Raw genomic sequence first — 22,982 nt, forward strand, 5'->3', positions numbered from 1 at the left:
TGGGTGAATTCGGAAGACTATACATGGGAACCGATGTGTGCTTGCTAGCAGATGTTTTTTAAAGTTCCGGATTGTATGCACGGTCACGTAGTCTCTGGACCCCATCTTTTATTAATTGCACCTGGGTTGTTCCTGGGACACAATGCTCGAGAAAACGCGGCGCAGCAACGAACTTTTGACTGACGCTGGTATGATTCATTCCTTTGAGTGCGGGATCCGTGGAGAACTTTTCCAGTGTGTCCATAGACACGCCAAAGCAAATAATTCACCTGTGGGTGCGGGGTTCATCACATTCAAGTTATATTCTGTATTTGGATGTGAATAACTTATATGGGTACGCCATGATGCAGCCACTGCCAGTTGATAGGTTTCAGTGGGTGCCCGAAAACGGATTAGAGGGACTAGATGGAAAAATTTGGGTCTGGTGGTTGATTCTGATGTAGGGTACATGGTGGAGGCAGACCTCATATATCCTGTTAGTTGAAATGACAAGCGACTTGCCATTATGTCCAAAACAACAAGTTCTATGGGGAAGAACTATCCCGTAACTGACGACTGCTGTTGGACACAAACAGAGATTTCTAATTTATTATCATAATCTCAGCAAGGTCTCAGCTTATGGATGGAGCCATAAATAAGAGAAAATAAATCAGAGCTCGAACGGGAAGGTTCAGGTGTTCCTTTTTCCCACGCCCCATTCGAGAGTGGAATGGTAGATAAGTAGTGTGAAAATGGTTCAATGAACCCTCTGCCAGGCACTTAAGTGTGAATTGCAGAGTAACCATGTAGATGTAGATATAGATAGAATCACTCAGGCTATCTTCTTCAATCAGTCCCCCATGTTGGACGAATATATTGAATTAAATACCAAAAAGAGGGCGGCTGCGACTAGTGATTTCGAAAAAGATTTTTGCAAATTGATGAATAAATCCATTTCCGATAAGACGAATCTGAATGTAAGAAATGGAGGTGATATTTTGATTAGGACTGAATGGGATGGGCGTTGGGGAGTAAGAAATTACATTTCCAGAGCAAATTTTAAGTGGGTCACTATTTTCAATGAAAACTTTGTTGCTATAGAGATGTATAAGGTTTCAGCAGAGTTTACGAAATCAGTCTATGTGAGTATGTGTATATGGACATCTCAAAACTCCACATGTAACGTTTCCACTATGAGTTTGCTAAAACTCATTTCGTGGAACCAAAGTTACTTTATATGGGTACAGATAGGTTCATCTGTTGGGTGAAGAACTGCAATCCATAGGAAGTAATTAGGTGACACGGTAATGAATTCGACACATCGGGATACGCAGCTGATAATTCTTATGTTGTTGTTCCTCAGAACAGGAAGATTGTCAGCTTAATGAAAGATGAGGCGGATGGATTGCCGTTTGTACAGTTTGTGGGTCTAAGATCCAAAATGTATGCATACCGTACAGTAGATGGTGCCTTCAAAGGCTGGCTAAGGATGTTTGAGATGCAGCATGATGTGTCCTCATGGTCGAAGACTACTTGCAGTGTCTGTATGGTGCTGTTCGCGGTGCTCCGCTGCAACCTCCGCATTTGGTACAGCAAACAAGTACTCGATCGCAATGTCACGAGGTGCACACTGTGCTGCAGTCTAAAATCTCACCTCATGACCAGAAAAGAACTATTTGTCATGACGGGATCGAAACACTACCGTACTAACACTATTTTCTTGAAGCGCGAGAGGGGGTGGGGTAACCCGATGGTGTGAATGGGAGAGATAGTGAGAGAGTGGCTGAGTGAGAGCTTGTGTCGAATAGCAGGGCTCTTTTATGATAGTTTAAATGTTGTATGGTGTCTGTTTGTATGTCTGTGAGTGGGTTTGGGTATGGATGTTTGCGTAAATAAGTATGTCTGTGTGTAAATCTATTCTGTTTGTGAGTCACTAACTATTGCCACCAAGAATAACTCCGAAAAGATGATAGGAGCTGAAAAGTTTGTCAGACGAAAGTTGCATGGGACAATGGGGGCCATAATATGACGTTGCTTTTATTTTGCTAAGTGGGATCGCATCAGAGATATGGAGGTCAACTTTGTTTTTTTAAATGGGATGCTATAATTTGGTACTTATTTTCTGATAGCGGCTATCGAGACAAATCCAATGATATGTTACAGCAAGGTCTCTGAAGGTCAACGAAGGTCACAAAGGTGGCGTGAACGTCCATTTACAGAAGGTGTCCGATGTGATGACCATTGGTGTCAACGCAGTGCAGCAATCTTCTCATCAGGGACTGTGTGGTATTCCTTATCACATCGGCACTTATCGAAGCACGTTCTCTGACACTTCTCTCTCGCATATCTTCAGGTGTAATTGGAACGAATTTGTAAACAATGTCTTTTACGAATCCGCACAAGACAAAATCCAGAGGCGTCAAGTCCGGCGAACGAGCTGACCACGACACATCTCCTCCGCATACAACCCAACGATTTTGGAATTGTCTTTGCATTTCTACCCATCAGCGAAAAATGTACCGGACACCCATCGTGTTGACACCACATTCTGTTCCTTGTTCCTAAAGGTATTTCCTCCAATAACAGGCCTAACGTTTCTTGCAGGAATGTGGTATACTTCCTATCATTAAGAGTTTCTTCCATGAAATAGGGGCCTATAATTCTGTCCTCCAAAATCCCTCACCATACAGTCACCGACCACGGTTTTTGGTGTGCAATTTGCCGCAGCCAACATGGATTTTCAGTTGCCCAATAATGCATGTTATGCAGATTAAAATTTCCATGGTTCGTGAATGTAACCTCGTCAGTAAATAAAATCAGTTTAATAAATGAGTCATCGCCCTGAATCTGAAGTTGAGCCCATCGGCGGAATTCAATGTGACGCATACAATCCGTACCAGTTAATTCTTGGTGGTGACTGATATGGTAAAGATGATATTTATGGCTATGCAGAACACGAACAACACTATTCTGGCTCTTGCTAGATTCCCTTGCGATTTGGCGCGAACTAATACAAGGATCTCGAACCACAGTGGCAAGAGATCCAATTTCCATTTCCTCGTTAGCAACTTCCCTTTGCCGGATATGTTTCCGATGCGTTAAAGATCCTGTTGTTCTCAATTTATCATACACACATTTAAATGTACGACATGTAGGGTGAGTACGTTGGGGATATCTTTCAATGTATAAGTCTCTAGCTCTCACTGAATTTTGTTGGCATTCTCCATAAATGAGAAGCATATCGACTTGTTCTTCTGAGGAACACATCATTCACATTCCCTTGATTCGACGATACTAGTCTTACCGTTCCTATTAGTGTTGTGTTGCGAAACCATCGAATGGTGTTTACCTGTCAATGGCACTTTAGGTGGATACACCGTATTCGGCGAATATTTACTATTTGCACGATATACGAGAGAGAATTGTCAGAGCATGTGCGTCGATAAGTGCCGGAGTGATAAGGAATACCACTCAATCCATGGTAACAAGATTGCAGCGCTGCAACTGATACCAATGGTCATCACTTCGAACACCTTATGTAAATGGACGTTCATGCCACGTTTTTGACCTTCGTTAACCTTCGAAGACCTTACTGTCGATATCAGAAAATAAGTACCAAACTATAGCATCCCATTTAAGAAAACAAAGGTGACCTTCATATCTCTGACGCGACCCCACCTAGCAACAACATATGAACGTCATATTATGGCCCCCATTGTCCCTTGCAACATTTGTCCCACAAAATTTTCAGCTACTATCATATTTTCGGATTTATTCATGGTGGCAATAGTTAGTGACTCACTCTGAATAGGCAGCATGTGCTGGAATTCAATTATAAAAGAAGTAAAAAATGTGTAACATACATAAAGAAGATACAAAATTGAACTAAATCATCAAAAAAAGTTGAAAACCTTTAAATGAAGGTAAAAGTAGTCTACCGTGTTTCCCTCTTTTGCACCTCATGTGCGTGTGTGACTGTGTGAGCGCATGTGTAAATAGATTAGTTTCTCAGTTTCACCTACCGCTAGCTGTCCAATTCATACTAGCTTCAAGTGTGGGTTTCACCCAGTTCATTTTAGTGCAGTTTTTTTCTATGAACGTTTTAGGGCCTTCCGCTTAATTGTATTATTAAATTATTTCAGCTGCTTGAGGTGGAAGATGCTTAGAGCCACCCGCTTCAACATATAAATTACGTCTTCTGTCTGCGTGGGGTTTTATCAGTAATAGTACTAGTGTAAGTGAAGTTGTACCTCTGCAATAGCCGTAATCAGTACTGCAATGTAAAGTATAAAAATGTTTCAACAAGAACTATTATTTGTAAAACCAAACCTGTGAATAAAAAATTCCAAACAGTAAAAAGAACTGTGAATTTAAAAGCAGTATTACGTCGTGTATTGTAAAAACAAGAATATTTATGGATGTAAAGCTGTATTACTACTGTGAATATTTATGTATGAATAAAAATTTGTTATTCGTTACCACATGTCTTTGTTGTTATTTCACTAATCCCTACACTGACAAATGTATATAAAGGCTGTGCAAGATGCACAAGATATCAGTTTGAAGCATGAGGGAGATGACGTTTAAGATGGAGGAAAACGAAATATACATAATAATTGACTGGGATTTCGCCTATCGTGCTGCACGTGTAGGTTTTTAGGGAAAGGCGGCACGTGATGGTGTCCACTTCCAAAGACATACAGTAAACATGGCTCAAATTTCATCTCATGTGCTTCCACCAAGCCACAGACGTAGAATCTGGACGAAGCGACATACTGTCTAAGTAGGAGCTAGGTAGAAAGAAAGAAAAACGCAGAGTATGAGGCAAAACATTTATTTATTTTCATTAATTCTACTTAAAAGTAATTTCACATTTTCATAAGCAGACACAACAGTATTTTCACACTTTTTCTTCTTGAGCTGATGGATAGCAGGGCACCCGTAGAATTCCAGGTCTTGAATAAATGCAAACTTGAAGATTCGCTGCATCTATGTGATCTTCTCCTAGCCTTTGACATAAATGATAGTCTCAGGATGATTGAATATTCGAAGTGACGTCATCATTTCTTTATAAGTTATACAGGGATCGTCCCAGTTGAGTTCTCCGTGTTTTAACACAATTTACATCTTTGAAAGGGCTTGGTGACGCAATTCTTTCTGAGAATGTCTCTATTATACTAGTATCTTCTATGTATGCTATGAACTGTCTGCACCCATCATCATAGGAACCTTGAATATTGGCAACGACGTTCACACTGCAAGGTGTGATTGTGAAATGCCCTGACTAAGCCACAGCACCTGGCAATTTATACAGCACGCTGCACAATACCAGTAAATGGGCAATAGTTAATCACACTGTGAAGTAGAACTAGAGGATACGTTGCAGTATGTTCTGGGAAATTTGATGAGGATTCAAATTCGATTCGTACATCTGTTGGCCCTGATTTAGTTATCTCATTCTCCTTAGAATAGTCTATTACGATGATTGGCGCAAGCTCCTCGAATTTCCGCGGACTGAGTAGGCATCCTTCGTCTTCAACATCTTCATAGTAAGAGGCACGAAACCTTGCATACATGTCAAATGCTAGACTGTATACATTGTGATCCCACTGCAGCAGTAAATTGTCATACGGATAGAATTCGGAATTCAAGTAGACTTCGGCATTAGTTAAATTACAGTTGGCAAATACGATGGAATCATTTGGTAAATTCAACCTTCTGTTGGTCTGAAATGCAAGTATGACGAATCTCGGTGTTTCCAGCTGCACAGAGGTTTTAGTAGGCCCTGCTTGTCTGCTCGCTGTCGGTAGCACCGGATACTCAAAAACCTCCCTTGAGGGGGGAAAGTTAATGGCGGATATGTACCGGTAAACTTTTAAAAGCTTCAAACGCTCCTCGTCTTCCACAGTGATGTGCGGCATTTAGCATATAATTTTACTAATGATGATCTGATTCTCCTCTTGAGCTCCTTGACTGTACGAGGTGCTATGCGTTGCACTCCATACCAGAAGAAGCTCCTGTTTAGCATTAATAATAATTCACAGCATGTCCTCAACCACCCCAACAGCATTTTTAGAAGTATGCATGCTCTAAATCTGCGGTACGCTTATGCTGTTCTGTCCACAAGATCGTCTATGAACTATCCTGCATTTTATAAACCATTCATATCCGAAGATGATGATGAGACATATGTTTTAAGGGTTGTTGCTTTGCCCACACTACGTGTACGATAAATCTCTACCCCATTAAGTTCAAATAGTGTTTCCTGGAATAGGAATGCCAAAGCATTACGTGTAAGCTTTGATCCCACTGGACGACTACCATAATTTTTCTTAAACTGAACCATGCAAATATATGAAACTCTTGTGTGAAAGAGTTAAAGCGTCTTGGTGCTGGATGACAGTTGTGATTTTATCGTTCTTGTTAAATGATGTCGTTGAAGCATAAGGTTTATACGAGAAGTATTCTTGGCGTATGACTCGCTCATCACATTTCACAGGGTGAGATATATTGAGCGACGACGTCATTGCGACGATTCAAGCCTACTTATTTAAGAAACTCGTCGTTCACACGTGTTTTCTGATGTGTTGGTAAATGTGCCAACACCTTGTAGATAGAGGAGGTCTAAATGCACGCTATCTAACGCAGACGGGCGTGAATTCTGGAACAGGATAAGTAGTGAATTCTAATAAGAAAAGTATGCAGCTCCTCGAATACTTAACTTTATTCGATCCTTGTCGTACATCGCTCTTGATAACACAAATAAGACTATCTTCATATACGGTTAATGGCGCCTTGCTAGGTCGTAGCCATGGACTTAGCTGAAGGCTATTCTAACTGTCTCTCGACAAATGAGAGAAAGGCTTCGTCAGTGTAGTCGCTAGCAAAGTCGTCGTACAACTGGGGCGAGTGCTAGTCCGTATCTCGAGACCTGCCTTGTGGTGGCGCTCGGTCTGCGATCACACAGTGGCGACACGCGGGTCCGACATGTACTAAATGGACCGCGGCCGATTTAAGCTACCACCTAGTAAGTGTGGTGTCTGGCGGTGACACCACATTCCTCCCCCGCAAATCGGCGAATGGTCGTGTGATAAGGCTTCCGCCCGCCGTGGGGAGGACCCCATGTTGACATATGCGATGAGGTGGGGAGCCTAACAAAAGGCGAGGCTGTGCCACCCGCACCCGGCCATTCGGTCCGAGGGGAGCTAGGAAACGCCTGAAAACCTAGTCCAGGGTGCACGTCAACATGCGGTGTATGCGCCCGTAAAGAGACAGGAGAGGCCGAAGGGTCGATCTCCATTGCGTCGGGGTACCCGACGCGCGAAGACGCCATGTGGTCCGGAGCTGGCAAGAGTTCCATGGCGGAGGACAGCTGGTCACGGGAAGCGATCGGCTGCGCGTGACCCAGGGAGGCGCTAGGCGGCTGCAGCGAAGCGTCGAATGCGGGCGGCGCCGGCGGGAGAACAGGCGGCGGTGGCGGCGGCTGCGGCGGCGCGTCGCCATGGGGCAAAATGGAAGGCATCGTCGGTAACACCTGGGGATGAGGTGAGCCAGTAGATGGGTCCCCAGGGCGCTGACCGGACGGCACCGTCGCTGAAAGCAGACGGGGAGCGGCAGAACCCGTGCGACGACAGAGGCGCAGCTGATTGAGATGCCGACGCACCTCACCAGAGGCCCCCAAAACCAAATACATCACGCGGCCGAGGCAGCGAAGAATGCGCCCTGCGAGCCAACGCCGTGAACCTCGATAGTTGCGATAAAATACAACGTCGCCTGGAGCAAAAGCAGAAGTCTGGCGCTGCACAGGAACCTGATGCGGCGGATGCAGCAAAGACATCAAGGTTCGATGAGGACGACCGTGGAGCAACTCAGCCGGCGAGCGACCATCTCGGGGCTGAGAGCGATACGAAGACAAAAAGAGCAACAAGGCGTCCTCCCGAGCATGCAACGCTTTCAACTTCAACATCTGTGACTTGAAAGTCCGGACCAATCGTTCAGCGGCACCGTTTGACTGAGGCGAAAACGGCACGGATGTCAGATGTTGAATACCATTGGCCTTGCAGAATGACTGAAATTCTGTGGACATGAATTGTGGGCCATTGTCGGAAACAAGAGTCTGCGGAAGACCTTCAATGCAAAAGATAGCAGACAACGCTTGGATGGTGGCAGAGGACGTCGTGGAAGACATCCGGACAACAAAAGGAAAATTACTAAAGGCATCTACCAGAACCAACCATCGAGCTTTCCAGAATGGACCAGCAAAATCGATGTGCAAGCGTTGCCAAGGGGAAGTGGCTTTTGGCCATGCAAAGACTTTCCGCGGCTGTGCGGATTGTTGTTCGGCACACGCCATGCAAGAAGAACACATATTCGTAATCGCAGCATCGATTCCGAACCAAGTACAGTGCTGACGAGCAAGTTGTTTCGTTCGCACTATACCCCAATGTCCTTGGTGAAGAAGCCGTAAGACAGAGGACTGTAACGAACGTGGGACCACGACTCTGGACTGATCATTATCAGAACGCAACAACAAAACACCACGTCGAACAAAAAGTCTCTCCTTATGAGCAAAAAATCGGCGAACCAACGGATCCTCGATCCGAGACTTTCACAAAGGCCATTGCGTAGCAACAAAACGCAAAACGGTAGCAAGGACCGGGTCAGTAGCTGTGGCTGTAGCTACACGGCGAAAATCAATAGGAAACGATTGGACCACGTCATCGGTTTCCGCATCAATGAACATGCAAGCAAGTTCGGAAGAATCGAATGCTTTATCCTCAGCAACAGGTAAACGGGACAACGCATCGGCGTTTCTGTGCTGAGCAGTGGACCGATACAAGATATCGTAGCGGTACTGCGAGAGGAAAATAGACCAGCGTATGAATTTCTGCGCTGTACGCGGAGGTACAGGCTTGTTCGGATGAAAAAGCGATGTCAAGGGTTTGTGGTCTGTGATGATGGTAAAGGGATGACCATACAAGAAATCATGGAACTTAGTAACACCAAATACGAGAGCCAAAGCTTCTTTCTCTATCTGTGAATAATTGCTTTGCGCAGACGAGAGCAATTTGGACGCAAAGGCAATAGGGCGATCATGCGAGCCAACTTTGTGCGCAAGCACAGCACCGATCCCGAATTCCGATGCATCTACCATCAACAAAAGGGGTTTCTGGGGATCGAATGGCGTAAGGCAAGTATTAGAAAGCAACGCCGATTTCAACTGGCGAACAGCGCGTTCGCATTCCGTCGTGCAGAGAAACGGAACACCTGTATGGCGTAAGCGATGAAGCGGAGCTGAAAGGGAAGAGCCATTGCGCACATTCACTCACACCTTGTGATTCCAAATCGTGTAATGGCCTTGCGACCTCATCACGCAGTGCGTGGGGAACATTGCGAGCTCTGAAAAATTTCGGTTGCACGTTTACTTTCAGTTCCAAGTGTGCTTCATTGTTCTTAGTGCAACCTAAGCCCGGTGCAAAAATGTCTGCAAATTCTCCACACAGACGAGAAACACTGTCTGAAGGCACAATCTGATTCACTGATAGGAACTGATTTACAATAGACATGTTAAACAACTGAAATAAATCTAAACCAAACAAGTTCACTGCAGTAGAAGAACGAAGAACGTAAAATGACACAAGTTTTGTTTGTCCCTTGTATGTTGCAAGAAGAGTGCACTGTCCTAACACAGGGATATTCTGTCCTGAATAACTTCTGAACTGATCATTTGCGGCATGCAACGGAGGTTTGCCCAGTTGTTTGTACGTGTCGTGATTGAGCAATGAAACTGCAGCTCCGGTATCGAGCTGGAATGGTATGACCTTGCCATTAAAGTCCAAACCTACAAAAAGTTTATTGTCCTGCTGACGACAAGAACGACTGTCTCGTGCAATTTGAACTGATACAGGTACAGCATCACTCGCTAATTGACGTGATTTCCAGCGACGTCGACGCACACTTTTTGTGGGACGAACACAGTCACTGTTAGAAAGAGTGGCACTGGGCGGAGTGGAATTAACTACATTAATGTCCATGGGTGAAGGTCCACGAGCCTGAGTGTCCTTGGTTCGACTCTGGCGCGAAGCAAAGGGCCTGGAATGATTAAGAGTGTCTGATCTGAGCCTCTTCTGGCAAACACTTTGAACATGTCCTTTCTTATTACAGAAAAAGCAAATAGCTCGGCGTGACGGGCAATTTGCGCGCAAATGTCTAGTAGCACACCGCGGGCATGATATCACTGCATTTGTGTGCTGGCGCGGCACACCTGGTTTAGAGCGGGGGGGCAGCTGCGTTGGTGTGCGCGAGGGCAGTTGACCGGGCCGCGCAGCGCGCCCGGCAGGCCGGTTAATGTTATACACGGCTGGCGAAGGTGCAAATGAGTCCTGAGCACAGTCAAGTGTGTCTTGCCTATCCAATATGTCTATCACTTGTTGAAGGGAGGGATTAACTAGTTTCAAAATTTGCTCCCGTATGCGAACATCAGAAACGTTCTGTGCTATTGCATCACGCACCATAGTATCTGAATAAGGAAGGCCACAGTCACATTCAAACGCACAATCCCTAGTAAGGCCTTGCAAAGTTGCAACCCACTCCCGATTAGTTTGACCGGCTGTACGTTTTGTACGAAAGAACGTATACCTTTTTGCAACTACATTAACTGTTTCTTTGAAATAGGCGTCCAATGCCGACAAAATTTCTTCGTAGGACAGAGTTGCTACGTCGTGGCGGGGAAACAATTTCACTATCACACGGTACGTTTGCACGCCGACACAAGACAATAAGTGAGGCTGCCGCTCGTTACCTTGAATTCTGTAGGCGGCGAGATGAAATCCAAACTGGCGTGACCACTCAGTCCAGGTCTCGTGCTGTGCATCAAAATTGCGAAACTGCGGTGCAACTGCACGTTGTGGCTGCGGGAGCGATGAAGCGGCGGCCGCCGCATCGGTTTGAATGGCACGTTGACCCTGGACGAGCTGTCCAAGGGCATCCAATAACGCCTGCGTCTGCTGATTCTGCAAGCGATAAAATTCGGACAGTACATCCGGAGATTGTGGCGAAGCCATGACACAAGTAAATGTAAGCAATTAGAAAGAACAAGACCCTTTCCCTCGTCGCCAATGATGTGTTGGTAAATGTGCCAACACCTTGTAGATAGAGGAGGCCTAAATGCACGCTATCTAACGCAGACGGGCGTGAATTCTGGAACAGGATAAGTAGTGAATTCTAATAAGAATAGTATGCAGCTCCTCGAATACTTAACTTTATTCGATCCTTGTGGTACATCACTCTTGATAATACAAATAAGACTATCTTCAGATACGGTTAATGGCGCCTTGCTAGGTCGTAGCCATGGACTTAGCTGAAGGCTATTCTAACTGTCTCTCGACAAATGAGAGAAAGGCTTCGTCAGTGTAGTCGCTAGCAAAGTCGTCGTACAACTGGGGCGAGTGCTAGTCCGTATCTCGAGACCTGCCTTGTGGTGGCGCTCGGTCTGCGATCACACAGTGGCGACACGCGGGTCCGACATGTACTAAATGGACCGCGGCCGATTTAAGCTACCACCTAGCAAGTGTGGTGTATGGCGGTGACACCACATTATCACCTTGCGGTTCTGCTGCGAAGTGTTGTGCTATGCCTGTGTGTGTTGGTTTACACCTTACACCCATCTTGTCTTAGATGCCGTCGTACACTGATTTCCTCTCGACGAAAGTCTACAAGTTGGTTATTCTGATCCACAATACTCAGCTCCAGGTAGTCCAATGTCTGAACCGTAACTGGAAGGTATATAGTGTTGGAGTCTCAACAGTCTTATACCCTGTTCCAGCTTAAGGGGAGAATCCGTAAATTGAATGGAACAATCTATCGTTGAGATATGAGTTCGTTGCAATGTTGTACTGAACGTAGATTGTACTGACAGGGAAAATCCACTGTATGATCAGAATTGTAAAATTACTGGGGTCCGCCTTCAGAAACCTGTCCCTTTGTGAAACCCAATAGTGTGCCTATTGAACTTTCCTGCTTAAAGTCAATCGACGCTTTCACCGTCCGTATTTCAGATTTAAGTGTACTGATGTTTGCACGGAGTTCAATCCCTTTTCCAGGCTGTTCTAAAACTTCGTTTAGATCGTCAGTAGCGTATGCACCAGGTTCAATTTCCACAATTTCTATTTTACCATTAATTTCCAGATGCAGATTTTTGTGAGCCTCTGTGACATTTGGGATGGTGGCGTATGTGCCAAATCCAATCATCGAAACACTAGACGTTATTTGTATTTCATTTTTTAACGTATGCTACCCAGTGAGTTTCATGTCCTCGTGTTACATCCAGATTCATCATTCCGCAATATCATGATTTCCACATAGTCTTCGGTAATGTATTCCTCATAAACACAGTTCGGAATCTCGGAATGTTGAATTTCTTATGAACAAACTTAAGCAGATCTGTATTTGTAAGCGCCCTGTCTGGTAGGACTGCTATGGGGCTCTTCTTTTTATGTTTCTAAATAGATCTAGTCCTTTCTTGCATGGTTTCAAGTATATGCCTTGTCTGATTGCTGCTGCCTCCATCATACGGTTGTGTCTTCGTGCCTCCTGAAGTTGCTCCTGAGAGTTTTGAGCCGTCTTGACTGTCCTGGCAATAGCCGTAGCGCCCCCAGTGAGTGAACCCACCGCTGAGAGACCTGATAAGGAAGCAATGAGGACGGTAGGGTATTGGCGGAAACCTGGCTGATTCAATCGATCTTTTATGTCTCGCTCCTTTCTGCTTCAGGGTGCTTTTACCTGCATGCAACGCTGTCAGGATACAGTTTTTCATCCGATCTTTGATTGTCTTACTCTTCCTTAGCCCCATACCTACAGCGCTCATAACTTGGCTGCATTTCTTCACACCGAAGCCCAACTTAACTTTACTATGCACAGTTTTTTCAACTGAAAATGCTGCAATGCGCTGACCTACACCAATATCCCTTCTCTCTTTTATTGCCGTAGCTTTATCAGCTAAAATTCGATCGGCGGTGTAACGATCTTTATTTGGTACGTATGCCATTTCGTGTTCCATACACTCTTCGTCGAGCAGATTTACTCCCTTATCACGGCGTGCCAATCGTTTTTGATGTTTTATTCTTGGTCCAAAGCAGTTACATCCAGGAATGTGTAATTCGACTGGTAGTTTGTCGAGACTACTGCCTCCTCCTGTAATGCGTGTCTTATCAAGCATGTTATGCTACTGAGATGGTTGTGGTCTGTGCACCCTGTTATGTAGCAAATCGTCAGAAGGATTTAAATCCATTGATAGGACATGTATGTGCTGTACTACTTTCAAAAAATGTGTGGCACTGTCTACTTGTCTCGTGTAGCTAGGAATATCACCGTTGCGCCTCTCCACAACGTTCGAAGAATTGTACCTCTCGCCAGGTCGCCTCCTTACTCGCCGACGATGGCTCTAAGCACTACAGGACTTAACATCTGAGGTCATCAGTCCCCTAGACTTATAAATACTTAACCTAACTAAGCTAAGGACATCCGAGACACTGCAGAGCCACGATTCATCAATGAACACAATGCGACTCCATTCATCAGCAATCAGTGCTTTCCGGTCACGGCAGCACATCAAAAGCAACCATTCGTGTTGTGGTGTTAACGAGAGCCTACGCATGAGTCGCTAATTTGCTATTACAGCTACTGTTTGTCCCCATCCTACGATGTGGAACGACACAGTACGTTGCAGGGAGTCCATTATCTGTTCTCGGACAGCAGGTGCGTATGTGAAGGGGTTTCTACGTAGTTGGTGCATAATACGACTATCCTCCCTTGAGGTCGTGTGACTACGGCCTCCCGTCGGGTAATCCGTTCGCCGGGTGCAAGTCTTTCGATATGACACCACTTCGAGTCGATGCGAGTCGATGGGGATGAAATGATGTTTATTAGAATAACACAACACCCAGTCCCGGGCCCTTAGGACTGACATTCTGTCGCGCTGACCACTCAGATACTGGGGGCGAACTCCGTTTCGGTGGCCTGACGTGGTCAGTAGGAACCTTGACGACGAGTATACATTCCCCACGTTCCCATGCAGCCCAACATTAGGCCATTCGAATGCTCCAAAATTGTGGATATGGCACAATTTAACCATCCAGTGCAATGGAAACCCAAAATGAGGCCTCTTTCAAACTCTGCCAGATGGTGATAACCCTATCTCACACGAGTATGCGGCATCTTCGTGCACTTACAGCGACCACACAACATCGGACATTGTAAACGATCCTCATATACCCTGCAAGGCCTGTTAACAACACCATAAACGTACAATACTAATGCACTCAGGCGTGATTTATGCATGCCACAAGGAAACGCAACTGTATGCACCTCGCTGCACGCAAATGGCGTGTTCGTGTACACAATTACATTGACATCCGGTCATGTTTTCTGGGTGTTTAACTTTTTTGTCGGGCAGTGTGTTTCTGTGAACGAGAAAGAAGGTCTTTCCTCACATCTACCGCTGATCTTAAAAACTGAATGGGTTGTTCTGAATATAACAAAAAAGATCCATTGGTTTAGTATCATACTGCACCAGTAGGTCACAATTCCTGGTAGTTATAACAACTGAATAATCTGTTCTTACATATTTCTTAAGATTGGGTAATACAGTCTGTTCCCCCAAAATTAAGTCCTTAGGCGCAACTGAAAGGAGTAGAATATTGCACGGTCAAGTTACATTAATGTGACCACTGTCTACATTCGACATCAACTTGCAATAACCTTTCACAGGCAGCAGGTGGCAGCACTAGTTCAAATGGTTCAAATGGCTCTAAGCACTATGGAACTTAACATCTGAAGTCATCAGTCCCCTAGACATAGAAGTACTTAGTCCTAACTAACTTAAGGAAATCACGCACATCCATGCCCGAGGTGGGATTCGAACCTGCGACTGTAGCAACAGCTCGGTTCCGGACTGAAGCGCCTAGAACCGCTCGGCCATAGCGGCCGGCGCAGCACTAGTAGTAGAGTGTAAACAGGATGCTCAGAAACAGTCTCAAAATCTTGTAAAGGAGTCTCAGGGTAGATTGTACTGAGAAATAACTGTTTAGGAAAAATTTCGATAGCTTGCTCTGTTTCCGGGTTAATTAGCACTGATGTTACAAGCTTTTTTGTGTGCGAAAATTTAAGCGCCCTGTCAGAGACGGCGTTGCCAAATTTGAGCTTAGTTTGATTTCCTAAATCCAAAAAAAGAGCGATACAAAAATTGGACATGGGACGACGGTAAGAATAGAACACCAGCCAAAGGCTAACACGCCTCATGCGCTGTCATCCACATGACGAGGATAACTGACGCTAACCGTATCTGGCAGGTTGATTGAATTTTCGCGCAACGACCTAATTGGCTGTTTCTAATAAACTAGGGAACGGTGCAAATGATCGAATATTTTTCTCAACAATCATTTATCAGTGCAACATACGCTGCGACATCATTTTACGTTTTTCATAAGGATTCTGACCACCATGAATAAAGTATATTGGGGGACACGGAAAAAGAGAAATTGCTGTCGTAATGCAGAAACGGAGCGATTTACCTGAAGTACAAAAGGTCATGGGTGGAAGCATTTTCGAAACGGTTAAGTGCACGAACTGTTCGCATGCGGCCATTGTTAAAGTATATCATGCATGACAACAAGGCATTATCCAACCGAGCGCTGAGGCAACTTTGGTGCACCTTGGGCCATAGAGACAGGGGCGAACGACAGCTCCCGATATGTGTACGGGCGTATAGACACGTAAGTGTTGAGAAACAGACCGCCCAGATGCACCAAGATGCTACCAAGAGTGTTTCGTCAACGACTGTTCAGCGTACATTTTTGTGTATGGGCCTCAGCAGCAGGTGCCTCGTTAATGCACCCCTAATGACTGTTGTTCCTCGGCGGCGAATTTTGGAATTTGGAAGCCAATAGCGCAGCTGGACGTCTTCTGACTGGCTGCAGGTGTCGTTGTCAGATGACTCACGCTTTCTGCTCCATCGGACAGTTGGCCGTTGGTGTGTAGGGCGTGAAACGTCCGAAAGCAAACACCCTGCAAACAGAAGGGAGCGTTATAGTCTGGAGACATTCCGTGGGTGACTTCGTGGTTCTGGAAGCGGCAATGCACCCAGCTGATTTCTCACGCACAGTCGTAGCTTTGACATGAGGATTGTGACTAGAGTAAAATGTATGTACCTAGACACAACATTATGATCTTCAACGACGTTAAATAAGGTAAACCTATATAACCATAAAATCTCTAGTAGCTGTAATGATTCTTTCAGTTCGCAGCACTGTTTTAAAACTTCCTTAGCAGATTAAATCTGCTTACCAGACCGACACTCGAACACTTGGTTCCTCTTCTTTCGGAAACAAGACAGGGTTCTAGGTTCGAGTTCTGGTTTGACACAGTTTTAATCTGCCAAGCAGTATTTCTCCTCACTGCTACTAATTGCTGCTAACTATACTTCCATTCGATATGGATTAGAACTGCTGGGTACACTCCTGCTCCTGGCGCTGCCTTGAATGTTTGCAGAGTATTTATTTATTCACTTTCTAGCTTTCTCCTTTTGATGAAATTATTTTTGGAGTTTTCTTGAGTCGTTAAGTCTGATATTAGTTGCTTTAAAATCGTTTTATTCTTCGGACGTTGGGTGACTCCTATTTTATCCTAATCAATAAAAGTTACGGCGGAGCATGTGGCGACTAGAATCATCCGTTTTAAAGAGTGACGAACTTTCACGCGACGTATTCTTCATTCAGCCAGAGGGTATCTTTACAATACGTAAATCATTTATCTTCTTCACAGACATTATGTTATAGTTTCAGATTCTATCCACATACTCTGCTTTCGAATATCTCTCTCAGCATTTTCGTTCAGGCCTATTTCTTCTCCAAATTTTAGGTAACATTTTAAATCTGTTTATCGATCTTCCATTCTAATAAGCGTGCAATTTTGCGTCAATTATCTCTTTATTTTTAACGAATTCATACTGGATACTTTTATTAATTCGTAAAGAATTTCCTCTTGCGAATATTATCAGCAATCATATCTTTCCTGAACTGGTCATCAGCTTACGTGTATTCTATGACCTTCTCGGACAATGAACAATGTAGTGTAGTATTTAGTTCAATGTACTAATGTTTTGGAAGACTGCTTCTAAATTTCCTTCTGGTGAAACCGATTTAGATTTTCATCGTATTCGCTGAATCACTTCAAGCAAATGCCTGGAAGGTTCCTTAAGCGTGGTACCACTCCATTCTTGTCCAACTGTGATGCTGCTCCGCCTTCAATGACGTCGACATCGACGACCTTACCGATGTCAACGGGACGTTAAAATATGAACTACTATCTTCTTTCGGAATTTTCTAATTTTCTGTGTTGGTGAAGAATCGAATTATATTAGCTGTTGAAATCATTTCAACAGTTAGAAAACCCGGGCACACAGCTATCTGGAAAAGGCCCGTGTAATTGTTTTTGATACATGACAATTCTGTAATTACTACATTATGAATTCGGGAAAGGACTGCTTGACTTTATGAAACATTTATTACTTTTTAATAGTGTGTAAAACTTCTGAGTTATTTCTCAGTTTCCATGAAATATCTTTTCCAATCTTTGAAATTACATTGTATCACTAACTCCAGAACGGCAATAAATAATCTTTCCAAATCCACTGCTAACTTTCATCTTATTATCAAATGTTGAGTGTGGCATGTTGTCGGATGGGCGCTTCACTTTTATGTTTCAGAAAGGATAGACTTCATTTTATGTTACGAAACTTTTGTTGATAGTCGTATCATGCAAGAAACTATACTTAGCAATTATTTTTACCTGTTACACCCACCATTTGATAAAGAGATCGAATGTCTTGGTCATCGGGCATGTAAATAGCTGAATTTCTGTACTTCTTAAACCGTGAACATTATCAAGATGAACGAAACCTCCTTATTATTAACTTGTTTAATAAACCCAAGAGTAAAATAATTCTCAGTGCTATGGTACACACAACAAAAACGAGAGAAGTCTAAAACCTGAGAAATTCAGCCACTATACGATCGTAGTTAATGGGCTACCTGACGTGAAATTCAAGTGTAATCAAATAATAAATAAGAGAAGAATATGTTTGGTTATATACATTAGAGGAATGTTGGTGGACTTAATATGGTCTATTCCTTGTTAGATTTTGAAAGCTATGTCAGTACTACATGATAAAATATTGCGTTAAAGATGCGTTCAAGGCCTTTTCAATGCCACTGGTTGCAAAAACTGTCGTTAATCAGGAAGCCGTGGTCACTCTGCAGTGACAAAGCTTAAAGACAATAAAGACTGTCCTCGGGAAGCATCGACCGCAACCATAAACCTCAAATCCGACAGCCCGGAAATTGGAAGCCACTTCGTCAATACGTAGTCTTGATTGGCTCGTAAGTGGAAATCCCGTATCAAGTTAGAAGCTTTGATTCTCCTCCTTCTTTAGAAAAATCAGCCGACGTCTCTCACATTCCGTAAATGTACCCATTGCCGTTTCCGTCTACAACAAATTTGCCAGGACGATAGCGATAATGCCGTCTATCAGCAACAAGTGACCTTCTCTTGATTCAGTGTTACTGATAGAGGGGTTTTAGGTATCTATGAAACATTTGACACTTAATCTCTGTATGTGGAAATGTTGTATGATGTGAAAGAGCCACGTGTAGCTATCATAGCATCTAAAAGTTGTAGGAAAGGATCAACGAAGGTCTGAATATGCTCCTGGAGATCTACGGTCACGTGAATCTACAAAGCGTCAATAACTAAAAAGCAATGACTAACTAAATGTTGACGAGTCATACACCAGATATCGCGTGATCACTCTAGTGTTGAAACTGATGACAACAAGTAGGAAGTAAATTTATTAAATTCCGTTTTAGAAAATGTGGTTACGCACAAGGAGATTATAAACTCAATATTTGGCTTCCACACACACTTACCAATGAGAGATTTCGCAATAATATCCGTTTGTATTGACAAACAATTAAGACTTCTCAAGATAATTAAGGCACTAAATCCTAAGGAAAATTTTAAATTTTTGTCAAATACTTTGCGGAATTAGTACTTATAATTCCTTATTGACGATTTTCTGCGCATTGAATAGTCCCGAGTAATTGGAAAACACTGCAGGTTGCTCCTGTTTACAAAGAATTAGCACGGACTCAGAAAAAGATGCCGTGAAGCAGAACTTGCCTTACTCATACACAATGTCCGGAAAACAGTAGATGCAGGCTGAAAGGTGCCTGTTCACTCAGCAATTTTATTTCTAGTCATTATGTTTTGTTTGTTATAGATCGTGATATTTCTCTTTGCTATACTGTACGCGTGTCTGCTATAATCATTTTCTATTAGTCGATACAAGCATTGTAGCAACCTCTTTGCTTAGCCACTGAGGGAATTTTATGTCTTTGCTGAGTCAGTTAACAATTTTTGCGTAACAAACCAAGGATCATGATTATGAGGAATCCTCTTTGCACAGATGAACGCTATGAGCCACAGGCTAACACATATACAATGTAGTTAATTTTCTTTACGAACCCGTACATTCACTGTGCAATATGCAAGTATTTGATACGCAGGCTCATTTCTTTCCAGTCCGCTGATGTTACGAAGTGTGTGTGTGTGTGTGTGTGTGTGTGTGTGTGTGTGTGTGACTATTTACGGTCAAAATCATAAGTCATATGGCGTTTCCAAATTGTAGAGGATTGTAAGTAATCATCTTGAATCTAAGAGAGAAGTTTATGAATTTCTGATAAACACACACGCACACACAGACGCACGCACACACGCACACACACACACACACACACATACACACACACACACACACACACACACACACACACACACACACCACACACCTTCCATTATTGCTGTACGCTTCCAGGATCTTTCTTTTCTGTTAAAGTAACTTTCTGACTGATTTCCATTGAAAGTTTTTCGCGGCAGTATTGTCTACCTTGAGTTAGGATTACCTGCAAAGATTTCTGTTTCTTGTTTGTTCCTGACTGCTTTTTTAACCACAGATTTTCTCATCTCTCTGTGCCAAGGTATTAGAACTTGTGATGGGAAGGCATGGCTGTAAACTTACGTTGCTGTCTGACAAACAGTGTACTGAGTATTTGTATCTTTATATGTACCTTGGGGCATCAAATTAGTGTGATTAATAATGTTGCACTTCTAAAGTTCAGTGAAACAAATCTGACTTTCACGTGTGACTGGCAAAGAGAATGCAAACCATTTGTGATCATTAATTAATGTTATGCTGAAATTTAAAGCCGTACATTGCAGAGAACTGGTACAGTTTGGTGTCATTGGGCTGTAATTGAAAATTTTGTTCACTTTTAAATAGACAGTTGGAGGATATATTTATTTAAAAAAACAGCAAAATAATGTTCAGTGTGAAGAGAAGTATGATTTCAGAAGTACAAAGTCAATCTCTGTTCTTTTTAGCACAAGCTCTTCATACTGGTGTCATACTTGTTTTGTGGTGTGAAGAAATATTAATTTTGTAATTTGAAGGTAGGATTTCTTTCTGAAGGGTGGCGTTATTTTTCTGTCACGTATGTCGTAGACTGGGACTTTTATTTCCACACTGGATGCTGGTGAACTATAGTTGTATTTTGTTCATTCAAGAAAGTATAGGAGCTGCTGCTACGTCGTTCCGTTTCATGACTCAGATGTTAATAAAGGGAAACATGTGTGGTATTCAACGGGCTCCAAGCAAAAATTAACAGTGTTGTTAGTCAGGTTAGAGTGTAATCCTTCTTGGAGAGTAAAGTTTGTGACTTGAAGTATAGCTATGATAAAATCGTCCCTCACCCCTCCTTGGAGGTATGTTATGGAGAAGAAACTGAGGGATTCAACTGTCATACACCGAGCGAAGTGGCACAGTGGTTAGACACTGGACTCGCATTCGGGAGGACGACGGTTCAATCCCGGGTACGGCCATCCTGATTTAGGTTTTCCGTGATTGCCCTAAATCACTCCAGGCAAATGCCGGGATGGTTCCTCTGAAAGGGCACGGCCGACATCCTTCCCCATCCTTCCATAATCCGATGAGACCGATGACCACGATGTCTGGTCTCCTTCCCCAAACAACCAAACCAACCAAACCAACTGTCATACAGAGCTGATTAAGGAAATGGTTGCGAAAACACAATTGACCTCTTAGCCAAAACCAATCCAGAGCTAATAGAGAGCATCATGACTGATACAGGGATTAGTGATCACAAGGTCGTTGTAGCTGGGCTCAATACCGTTTCTTCAAAATCCACCAGAAACAAACGCAAAATAATTTTAATTAAAAAAGCGGATAAAGTGTCACTAGAAGCCTTCCTAAGAGACAATCTCCATTCTTTCCGAACTGACTATGCAAATGTAGGCGAGATGTGGTTCAAATTCAAAGATATAGTAGCAACAGCAACTGAGAGATTCATACCTCATAAATTGGTAAGAGATGGAACTGATCCCCCATGGTACACAAAACAGGTCCGAACGCTGTTGCACAGGCAACGGAAAAAGCATGCGAAGTTCAGAAGAACGCGAAATCCCGAAGATTGGCTAAAATTTACAGACACGCGAAATATGGCACGGACTTCAATGCGAGATGCCTTTAATAGGTTCCACAACGAAACATTGTCTCGAAATTTGGTAGAAAATCAGAAGAAATTCTGGTCGTATGTAAAGTACACAAGTGGCAAGACGCAGTCAATACCTTCGCTGCGCAGTGCCGATGGTACTGTTACCGAAGACTGTGCCGCTAAAGCGGAGTTATTGAACGCAGTTTTCCGAAATTCCTTCACCAGGGAAGACGAATTGAATACTCCAGAATTTGAAACACGAACAGCTGCTAGCCTGAGTTTCTTAGAAGTAGATACCTTAGGGGTTGCGAAGCAACTCAAATCGCTTGATACGGGCAAGTCTTCAGGTCCAGATTGTATACCAATCAGGTTCCTTTCAGATTACGCTGATACAATAGCTTCCTACTTAGCAATCATATACAACCGCTCGCTCACCGATAGATCTGTACCTGCAGATTGAAAAATTGCGCAGGTCGCACCAGTGTTTAAGAAGGGTAGTAGGAGTAATCTATCGAACTACAGACCTATATCATTGACGTCGGTTTGCAGTAGGGTTTTGGAGCATATACTGTATTCAAACATTATGAATCACCTCGAAGGGAACGATCTATTGATATGTAATCAGCATGGTTTCAGAAACCATCGTTCTTGTGCAACGCAGCTAGCTCTTTATTCGCACGAAGTAATGGCCGCTATCGACAGGGGATCTCAAGTTGATTCCGTATTTCTAGATTTCCGGAAAGCTTTTGACACCGTTCCTCACAAGCGACTTCTAATCATGCTGCGGGCCTATGGGGTATTATCGTTTCAGTTGTGCGAGTGGATTCGTAATTTCCTGTCAGGAAGGTAGCAGCTAGTAGTAATAGATGGCAAATCATCGAGTAAAACTGAAGTGATATCAGGTGTTCCCCAGCGAAGCGTCCTGGGACCTCTCCTGTTCCTGATCTATATAAATGACCTGAGTGACAATCTGAGCAGTTCTCTCAGGTTGTTCGCAGATGATGCTGTAATTTACCGTCCAGTAAGGTCATCCGAAGACCAGTATCAGTTGCTGTATGGTGTGGCAGGTGGCATTTGACGCTAAATAACGACGAGTGTGAGGTGATCCACATGAGCTCCAAAAGAAATCCGTTGGAATTCGATTACTCGATAAATAGTACAATTTTCAAGGCTGTCAATTCAACTAAGTACCTGGGTGTTAAAATTACGAACAACTTCAGTTGGAAAGACCACATGGATAATATTGTGGGGAAGGCGAGCCAAAGGTTGCGTTTCATTGGCAGGACACTTAGAAGATGCAACAAGTCCACTAAAGAGACAGCTTACACTACACTCGTTCGTCCTCTGTTAGAATATTGCTGCGCGGTGTGGGGTCCTTAC

The sequence above is a fragment of the Schistocerca americana genome, chromosome X, assembly GCF_021461395.2.
Source record: "Schistocerca americana isolate TAMUIC-IGC-003095 chromosome X, iqSchAmer2.1, whole genome shotgun sequence".
NCBI lineage: Eukaryota > Metazoa > Arthropoda > Insecta > Orthoptera > Acrididae > Schistocerca > Schistocerca americana.